The 10,442-nt window shown below is 41.2% G+C and overlaps 1 long non-coding RNA gene across 1 annotated transcript; it reads left to right on the plus strand.

Moving 5' to 3' along the window:
• The first annotated feature begins 952 nt into the window (after positions 1 to 952).
• Positions 953 to 10,150, plus strand: LOC134309116 (uncharacterized). The gene is made up of 5 exons (XR_010011004.1): positions 953 to 1,149; positions 2,639 to 2,707; positions 3,605 to 3,786; positions 5,324 to 5,391; positions 6,858 to 10,150. It is a non-coding gene; the product is annotated as an uncharacterized LOC134309116 (long non-coding RNA).
• Positions 10,151 to 10,442: the final 292 nt, after the last annotated feature.

Consider the following 10,442-nt stretch of genomic DNA (forward strand, 5'->3'; position numbering starts at 1 on the left):
TAGTCCAAAGCTAACCCTCTGCTAGCTTAGCAAGCGGGGAACAAGCGAGGGCTGCACCTAATCGCACCGGCTCTCCCTAATCAGTGAAACAAAAAACCTAGTTACCTCAGCCTTACAGCTTACACACCCAACCGCTCTAGGAAGCGCCTGGGGTAACCGTTCTTGCCCTGATAAAAGGAATGGCTGGTGCAGAGCAGCCGTGTGACAAACACAGAACAAAGGTGCGACGCCTGCAGACTGGCGACGCCCCCTTAAATAGGGAGCTGACAGCTGCAGGTCGTTGCCCTAATCAGCTGGCCTCCTATTTGAGGCCACGCTGCTCTTTGTTCTGTAACGCCTGCAACGCTGGGAACTGGTGGTATGTTCACCAGACGTCGCAGGCACCCTAACATAGATGATGAAATCCCTAAATTCCTTGCAATTGCACGTTGAGAAATGTTATTCTTAAACTGTTGGACTATTTGCTCACGCAGTTTTTTGAGCATTCCTCAACTTTCCCAGTCTTTTGTTGCCCCTGTCCCAACTTCTTTGGAACGTGTTGCAGGCATCAAATTCAAAATGAGTGAATATTTGCACACAAAAAAAACAATAAAGTTTATCAGTTTGAACATTAAATATCTTGTCTTTGTAGTGAATTCAATTGAATATGGGTTGAAAAGGATTTGCAAATCATCGAATTCTGTTTTTATTTATGTTTTACACAACGTCCCAACTTCATTGGAATTGGGGTTGTACAAGAAACAAGAAATCTGAAACCGCTTTAAACAACTGAATTTATTTACAACCCTACTGAGAGCAGCTACTTACAAAAAATATATGTATTACAATAATACCCATGATAAGAATTTATTCAGATTAAGCAATTTGATGATGCATCTACATTAATGTCACCGGTATTGTTGAGCTGTTTTTGTTTAATTGTATTAAGTGTTTTAGAGCTAAGCAACACATTTGATCAATTCAAGCAGCTAACCAAAACCGTGCTGCCTAATGAAATGAATTGCTCCCTTGTACAACATGAGATGATTCCTCCTCAGTTCCCGCCGGAACTTTCTTCTAACCGAAATTTCTTTTTCTGCTGCTAAGTGCTGACCACAAACTACTGAAATGGAGAAACCCTGGATGATATTTCCACCGCAGCACTTACAGGTGAGCTAATAACTTCTATTTTCTGTTTGAATGTTGAGTTTTGTGGGCCAGTATTGTGCTTGTTCAGAATCTTGTCTAGGTTCATTTAAGTTAGAATTTACCTGATTAACTTAGCTAGCTAGCTTAACTTTAAAGTCAGCATTTATTTTTCTTAATTGTTTTCAGGTTTGATAACCAAGTGTAGTCGGACCATAGAAGATACATTTAAATTAAAATTGCGAGCGGTAACACTGAATGCTTGGATAATGCAATTTATTAGGTAACAGATCTGCTCTTTACAGTAGGTCCGTATGTAGTGTCTCAAATCACTCCCTGTTCCCTATATAGTGCACTACTTCACTGTTTGGGGTGGAAGCGCTAACATGTCATGTCCTACGAAGTGCACTACATAGGGAAGGGGGCGTGATTTGGGACGAATCCTCACAGAGTAAACATGAGTGCTTCTCTCTGTAAGAGGAAAAAACAACGAAGTTTCATTTAGGAGATTAATTTTAGGTTATGGGTTTATTAGATGCGTTTTGGAGGAATATGTTACTTAAATGTTTGTTAGAAACTTTGTTTAAGAGCGTGTTAAAAAACACAAACAGACGAAACTGTTAGCTTGATGCTACAATACATTCTCATTAAAGTTAGAAATGTGCATTATGTTTGCAATAAAAACTTGATGAAATAAAAGTGATTTAAAATAATTTCTGGATTAAATACTGCTTTATTAGTAAATTATTACTAATAATTATTACTAATTATAGTATCGAGTCTCTATATCTGACTTTTGTGCATGGAAACTGAATTTTTAATGCTTATGTCATGATTAAAATGCTTTAATTTTCATATTTTCTGACGGTTTTAAGGCATTTAGTGTGGTGCCAAAACCTATATGTATTATTGCTTATTTTTAAGAAGTCTTACTAAGTAACATTTGCGTACCCCATTGGCAGATTTTCTTTTTGCTTAATATAAGCATTTACATCTCATTTCAATATTTCTTTTGCTGTTTTTATAGATAGTTTTTTTTAGTGTTAATTATAACAATGTGAGGGTTTTTAAATTGTTCATTTCTTATTTTGAGAACTATTTTCTGGAGTTGATCTTAATTTAAACTTTACAGTGTTAATTTAAGAACATTTTTAAGCCATTTTAGCTAAAAATATGTCCAAGAAATCTAATTTCAAGATTTTTTTTTACCAAATAAGGTTTTATGAAAATGCTTAAAACAAGATTAATATGCTAGTTTAGCTGATTATGCTAGTTTTTGGATTATTAATATGACATTAGAGCAAATGAGTTTTACTCAAATCTAGCCATAATGCCTTAAATCAAGTAATTTCCTACTAATTTTAAGATTATAAGATAATTTATAGCACAAGATCTTTTCCCTTGTTTTAAGAAATCTTGCTAAAATAAATTTTCTCACTATACTGGCAGATAATTTTGCTTGATTTAAGCACCTTCTGTCTTGATTTGTTTTTATTTTTCTTGTTTTCTGAAGGTGATTTTTTGCAGTGTATGGCACAACAGCAGGGAGAACAACAAAAACAACTTGCCCAAGTGATCGAAGGTATGAAACAGTTGTCTGCTCAGTTACAAACTATGAATGTTTTTACTGCTAATGAACCCGCAGCTAGTCCTTCGTCACTTATCTCGCAACCTGAGGGCGTTTTTCCGGTTAGTAAGCCTGATAAATTTGATGGATCTCCTCATTTGTGTAAAGGTTTTTTGTTGCAGTGCTCGATTTACTTGAATAATTCTCCTCCGAGCTCTGATAAAGCACGGATAGCACGGATAGCTTTTGTAGTGTCTCGTATGACTGGTAAAGCACTCGATTGGGCTACAGCTGTTTGGTCTGAGTTACAGAGTTGTTCTTATGAGCAATGTATTGAACAAATTTGTGTTGTTTTTGATCATCCTCATGAGGGAAAGACTAGTGGAGAATTTTTGGCTAAAATTCGGCAAGGTGAACGATCTGTAGCAGCAAGTAGTGGTTGGAATGAACCAGCATTGTTGGTCATGTTTCGTAATGGTCTGAGTTCTAAAGTAAGAACTGAACTAGCATGTAAGGATGACCGTTTGTCTCTAGATAGCTTAACAAAGCTTGCTATGAGACTGGATCAACTCTCGCATGAACGAAAAACCACAAGAACTGCCTCAGCTTCTAATCGTGGGTCCCAACAGGGTCAAACACCTGTTCGTCCAACAGCTTACCCGGCCGGTGCACCTTTCCGAGAGGACTACGATAATATGGAACTTATGCAGTGTGACTTGTCTCGTGAAGAAAGACGTGGACGATTACATGGAGGTCTGTGCATGTACTGTGGTGGTGCTGGTCACGTCTTACATGACTGCCGGGCCCGCCCGCACAGACCTCAGGCACCTACCTTGGGTAATGTGGTGAGTGTTCCCACAAAGGGGTTGGTTTCGAAATCTTTCTTGTTACCTGTCACTATTTACTGCCCAGGTTCTTCTTCTGTCTTCTCGGCCTTGATTGATTCCGGCGCGGAAGGAAACTTTATACACACGAAGGTGGTTAATCAGCTGGACATCAGTGTTCAACCCCTGAAGACTACATTGAAGGTTTCTGCTCTGGATGGAGGCCCTGTTGGAGCAGGAACTATTTCTTTGATAACAGAACCGGTTAAGGTATCTACCAGTGCTCTTCATGAAGAACTTTTTAACTTTTTAGTCATAGACTTTATCTGAATTTTCAATCATATTAGGATTACCCTGGCTGAAGAAACATAACCCCATTATCTCTTGGTCTGATCAAGAATTGCTTTCTTGGTCCACATTTTGTTTTGAAAATTGTTTGAAGTTTCCAGTTTTGTCGATCCTGTCTACTTCTGTTGAGAGTCCTGAAAATGCTGTAGAAATAGAAATTCCTCAAGAATATTTAGACCTGAAGGAGGTGTTCAGTAAAAATAATGCTACTAAGCTACCACCTCACAGACACTGTGATTGTGCTATTGAACTTATGGACAATGCTACTCTTCCTAAATCCAGAGTGTATCCGTTAACCCAGGCCGAGGAAAGGGCCATGGAGGAATACATCGAAGAAGCTCTGGCTCAAGGGTTCATTCGTCCATCCACATCTCCTGCAGCTTCTCCTGCAGAAAGATGGGGGATTACGTCCGTGTATCGATTACAGAGGTTTAAACCAGGTTACCAAAAAATACCCATATCCCCTTCCTCGGATTCCAGTAGCTTTAGAACAATTGCGTGGGGCCAATATTTTTTCAAAGCTGGACCTCAGAAGTGCCTACAACCTGGTCCGTGTAAGAGAAGGAGATAAATGGAAGACTGCCTTTGTCACCACTAGGGGGCACTATGAGTATAGTCATGCCATTTCCTTATGCCTGGTTCACACTACACGATTTTTGCCCTGATTTTCGCTCGGCGGCTGGTCGGCGCTTGATTCTCCGGGTCGGGAGCGACTCGGCGTTCACTCGGCGATCAAAACTATCCTACAACTCGACCCGACCGGCTCGCCGACCGCTCGGCGACTGGATTGAGTTTTCTAGCACGCCAGATATCTGATCTCAGATGTGCGACTGGGAATGAACAGCCAATGAGAACGCAGGATACGGTGTGAGGGGAAACGCAGGAGGGAAGGTGTAATTAATATAGTTTATATCAGAATACACCGGCACACACACGTTTTACAGTATTTCTGACTTGATCGTTCTCTACAAAACATAACACAACACTGCATTGCAAAATTATTAATTAACCTCCAACTTACTACAGAACAAGCCATATACTGTTGGTGTTGCCAAATCCACTCAGATTCATTAATTTTCCCTCTTTGATTTTACGCTGCACATCAGACCACAAACAACTTTGATCACTCGCTACTTGTTGACGTGCATTTTTGGACGTGGTATCATTAAACTCCCTCGTCAAGAAAAAAAAAGGGAGACCAGAGAAGCTCGCCTGCGATTCCAGTTGGTGATGGATCGTGTAGTGTGAAACCCCCTATCACCGATCAGTCGTGTAGTGTGAATTACACACCGACTGAAGGACTCCCGAGTGCAAGAGATCCAGTCGTGTAGTGTGAACCTGAACTTGGCATTAGTAACGCCCCTTCTGTCTTCCAAGCATTCATCAGTGATGTTCTGCGTGATATGATTGGTCGGTTTGTCATAGCCTATATTGATGATATTCTTGTTTTTTCTGACAGTATTTCTCATGGCCGTCAAGTTCTTTCTAGACTACTAGAGAACCAGCTGTACATCAAAGGAGAGAAATGTGAGTTTCATCTTTCCTCTACTACCTTTCTTGGTTATATAATAAGCCCCACAGGTATTACCATGGATGATCACAAGGTAGATGCAGTGGTCAGTTGGCCCACTCCGAAAACTGTTAAAGAGCTGCAGAAGTTCTTAGAATTTGCCAGTTTCTACTGTCGTTTTATCCCTAATTTTAGTAGCTTGGCAGCTCCCCGGACTTAAGGGCGCTACTAAAAATCCCGTATGGTATTGTGAAGCCGAACAGGCTTTCCTGAGCCTCAAACAGGCTTTCACCTCAGCTCCTATACTCGCACATCCCAATCCTAGTCAACCTTTTCTAGTAGAGGTGGATGCAGTTCTCTCACAAAGGCAAGGTAATCCCCCGAAATTACATCCCATAGCATTTTATTCACATAAACTTACACCCACAGAACAAAATTATGGGATCGGAGATGGAGAAACTTCTGGCCATGAAATTAGCATTCGAAGAATGGAGACATTGGCTAGAGGGAGCTAATCATCCATTTTTAGTCCTTACAGATCATAACAATTTGGAATACTTGCAATCAGCAAAACGACTAGATCCTCGCCAAGCTCGTTGGTCCTTATTTTTTTCATACACACCAGGTTCTCGAAATGGCAAAGCAGATGCTCTTTCTCGAATGTATGTTGATGAAACATCTCATAGCTCTTCATCTGAAACTATACTCCGACCTGGTGTGGTAGTGTCTTCTATTCGTTGGGAAATCGACGATAAAATTGAAGGAATATTAAAAGAGATTGAAATACCTGCTCAATGCCCACCTAATCAGCTGTATGTTCCTAGTCCGTATCGTGATCGACTTATTGTCTGGGCCCATTCATCTATCTCATCTGGTCACCCTGGTGAGACTCGTACCCAACAACTTCTAGCTAATAGATACTGGTGGGAGAATATGTTTAGTGATATACAGTACATAGGTTCGTATCATCTTGTTCTGTCTGTTCGCAATCTAAGACGCCTAAAACACTGCCCGTTGGGAAATTGGTACCATTACCGTTTCCAGCACGTCCGTGGTCTCATTTAGCTATTGACTTTATTACTGACCTCCCACCTTCTCAGTCATATACTACTATTCTCACAATCATTGACAGATTTTCACGAGGGGTGAGGTTTTTACCTTTTCCATCCTTATCCACTGCTTTTCAGACTGCCGAAGCCTCGTTCAATTATGTTTTCCTGAGGACATTCTGTCAGATAGAGGGTCCCAATTCACGTCCCAAGTTTGGTCGGCCTTCTTTGAACAATTAGGTGTTTCGATTAGTCTGACTTCAGGTTATCATCCCGAGTCCAATGGACAGTGTGAAAGGATGAATCAAGAACTGGGTACATTTCTGAGACTGTATTGTTTTAAGAATCCGAGAGACTGGGCCCGTTTTCTTCCATGGACTGAGATTGCTCAGAACTCTCTAACTAGTTCTACCACAGGGATGACTCCTTTTCAGTGTTTTCTAGGGTATCAACCTCCTGTAATGCCTTGATGTGGAACTACATCGGATGTACCCGCTGTGGATGACTGGATGAGGCGTAGTGAGGAGGTATGGGAGCAGACGCATCAACGCATAGAAACCGTATTGCGACGGCAAAAGAATCAAGCAGATCGCCATCAAGGAAATACTCCCACCTATCAACCAGGAGACCGGGTGTGGCTGTCAACACAAGACTTCAGGATCTCAGAGGGGAGTAAAAAATTATCACCCAAATACATTGGTCCATATAAAATTTTAAAACGTATTAATGATGTCACATATAAATTGGATTTACCTGGGCATTCTCGTATGTCAAATTCTTTTCATGTATCTCTCCTGAAACCGGTTGTCACAGGTCCACTGAACGAGACCATGTCTGGTGAGACTCCTCCACCTCCGGTGATTGTTGATGGGACACCTGTTTATGCTGTCCATCGGTTGCTGGATTCGAGACGACGTGGGGCCAGTCTGCAATACCTGGGTAACGCGAGTGACGTCTTATAACCAAATGACGTCACGATGCGGGCCGGTTGGTGTTGTGACGTCACTGGAGAGAGAGTATAAATACAGGCGCTTCACTTCAGCAGGTCAGAGCTCGGTGTGAGATTCTACTCAGCGCTTCTACTGCAGCTAATACAGGTGACGGGACCAACAGGACCGGGTACGAGCGCACTGGAAATCATGGAGCCTGACTGGGGAGAGCACCTGAACCACTGGGCTCAAAAGCAGCTGAGAAAAGAGAGGGATGTGATGGACATGATTGTTATTGAGATTGAGGAACTGGAAAGCCAGATGCAGGAGACTGGTGAAGATAGAGGACAGGGTCAGTGCATCCAGACTGACAGGGGAGAGAACCTGGAAAATTGGCCAAAAGAAATTGAGGACATGGAAAGCAGAATACAAGAGTTTAATAAAGACATAGGACAGGGTCAGTGCACACTGGACATCATCGATGAGTCCAAGATTAACTGGGGAGAGAGCACGACTTGTGGGCTTCTAGAGAAATATATGATGGAAATGATGACAGAAAAATTTGAGGATATGAAAAACAAGATACAAGAGTTTAATTAAGTCATAGGAGAGGGTCAGTGCAGACTAGAAACTATCAATGAGACCAAGATTGATAGGGTAGAGTGCACGACTTGTGGGCCTCTGAAGCAACTGCAAAAAGACAGAGATGTGATGGAAATGATAATAATAGAGATTGAGGATTTGGAAAGCCAGATACAAAAGTCTGATAAAGACACAGGACAGAGTCAAGGCACACTGGACATCATCGATGAGACCAAGATTGATAGGGTAGAGCACTCGGACTACTGGGGTCAATGGTAGCTGCAAAAAGAGAAAGATATGATGGGTCAGTGGAAACCTGAAATCATCAATGACACTAGGATTAACTGGGTAGAGAGCACGACTTGTGGGCTTCCAAAGCAACTGCAAAAAGACAGAGATATGATGGAAACTGAGGACATGGAAAACACGATACAGGACTATAATGAAAACATAGGTCAGGGTCTGTGCACAGTGGAAACCATTGATGAGACAGAGATAAACTGGGGAGAGCACATGACTTGTGGGCCTCCGAAGCAGCAGAACAAGAACAGAATGATGAAAATGATGAGGAAAGAGAATAAGGATTTGGTAAGAAAGATCCAAGAGCTTGAGAATGAAAAAGAGGAATTAGAAGAGCTGATGAGCATTGAGAGGAAGAGGGACAAGGCTGTGAGAAAAACTCTGAGAAAGGGGATGGACCCAGCTATTAAAGAAGCTGAAAAAGAGGAAGAGAAGAAGCAGCGTGATCAGGTCCTGCTAATCAAGTCATTAAGGCTAAAGATTGAGAAGCTCACGGCTCGTCACAGTCCAGACCCAAAACCAGAGTCCCAGATGAAAATCACAAAGAAGCTGGGACCAGTCTGGACTCGGACGACAAAATAAAGGCAGAGAAGAAAAACCAAGAGCTGCTTAAACAGGTCAATGATCTCCAAGTGACCGCACAACTGTGTAAAGAAACGCAAAGCCAAACAGAAATGGAGAGTGAGATTGAGGGAGGAAATAGGAAGAAGTCGTGGTTCTCCAACCTAATCCGTAAAAAAGAGAAGAAATGGTCAGAGGAGAAAAAGAACCTGGAGCTAAACAGGGAGATGGAGAGATCCTATCTAGAGCTGCAGCTTCAAACTAATGAAGAGCTGCATGTCTCCATGATGGTGAATGAGAGAAAAACTAAAAAGTGGTGGAAGATAAGATGGTTCACCAAGAAGCTTTAAATTAAAAGAAATGTTTCTCCACATATTGGGAGACGTGGAGCTAAAAAATTGGCAACAATTCTGCACAAAAGTGGTGAAGTGGTCACAACACTGTGCAAAAGTGCTCGGGGAAACAGTCATGTGCAACAATTGTGTGCAAAAAAAATTAAATATTGACCCCCAGAGCACAAAGTAGTGGAGTGGTCACTCTGCTATTGGCCACAGAGCACAAAAATAATTAAAATGTTGAGTACAAAGATAAAATTTGGTCGCCATAGTGGCGGGGTGGTGGAGTGGTCACATTGACCCGGGACCTAAATTATTTAAAACATCCATTTTACCACAACTGGGTACAGAAAAAAATAAATATAGTGGTGGAGTGGTCACTTTGCTCTGGCCAAAAAAAGAAACTAAACAAAACATAAATATAAAATATTAAAATATTGCACTTTATATATATATATATATATTGGCCCCGAGAGCAAAAATGTTGTGAGCAAAGATAAATATCGGTCGCCATAGTGGCGGGGTGGTGGAGTGGTCACACTGACCCGGGACCTAAATGATTAAAAACATAAATTAACAACAATCATCAATTTGTGACAACAGTGTGCAGAATAAAAGACTATAAATATTGTTTCATTTTAATTTATTTAAATGATTCTCCAGGTCACCTGAGGGGGATGGAGGTTCCTGTCGAGTCTGGTTCCTCTCAAAGTTCCTTCCTGTAATTTTAGGAGAGTTTTTCTTTGTCACTGTCGCCCTCGGCAGATCAACAGGGGTGGTGGAGATATCCCACTGACCTGAAATAAATAAATACTTTATTTAGTAATCGAGTGTATAAACAGTACTGGTCCCCATAGTGGGTGGCGGGGGTTTGGTCACATTGATAAAACTGTAACCACACTGTAGACTGTAGACACAGTAGGACCAGTTTGGTGTAGAAAGTCCAGTGACCTGCAGTGACCCTGATCCCTTCATTAAAACCTGGTTATGATTGAGGCATTAAAGAAAATGTTTTAATAAAATGTTAAAAATGCATCGACTTCGTGTTGTGGATTTTTTACAGACTGTGTGTGTGTGTGTGTGTGTGTGTGTGTGTGTGTGTGTGTTTGTGTTTGTGTGATGTAAATATGAACCCTATTCCTTCACACACACATTAATTCCTTACACGTCCAGTACACAAGTGAAACAAGTGGTGTATACAGTACCTGAAGTCCATACTTGAGTAAAAGTATCTTTTAAATTTACTCTGATAGAAGTAAAAGTCACCTGTTAGAAGATTACTTGAGTAAAAGTCTAAAAGGATCTGATATTT

The sequence above is a fragment of the Trichomycterus rosablanca genome, unplaced genomic scaffold (assembly GCF_030014385.1).
Source record: "Trichomycterus rosablanca isolate fTriRos1 unplaced genomic scaffold, fTriRos1.hap1 scaffold_99, whole genome shotgun sequence".
Classification (NCBI taxonomy): Eukaryota; Metazoa; Chordata; class Actinopteri; order Siluriformes; family Trichomycteridae; genus Trichomycterus; species Trichomycterus rosablanca.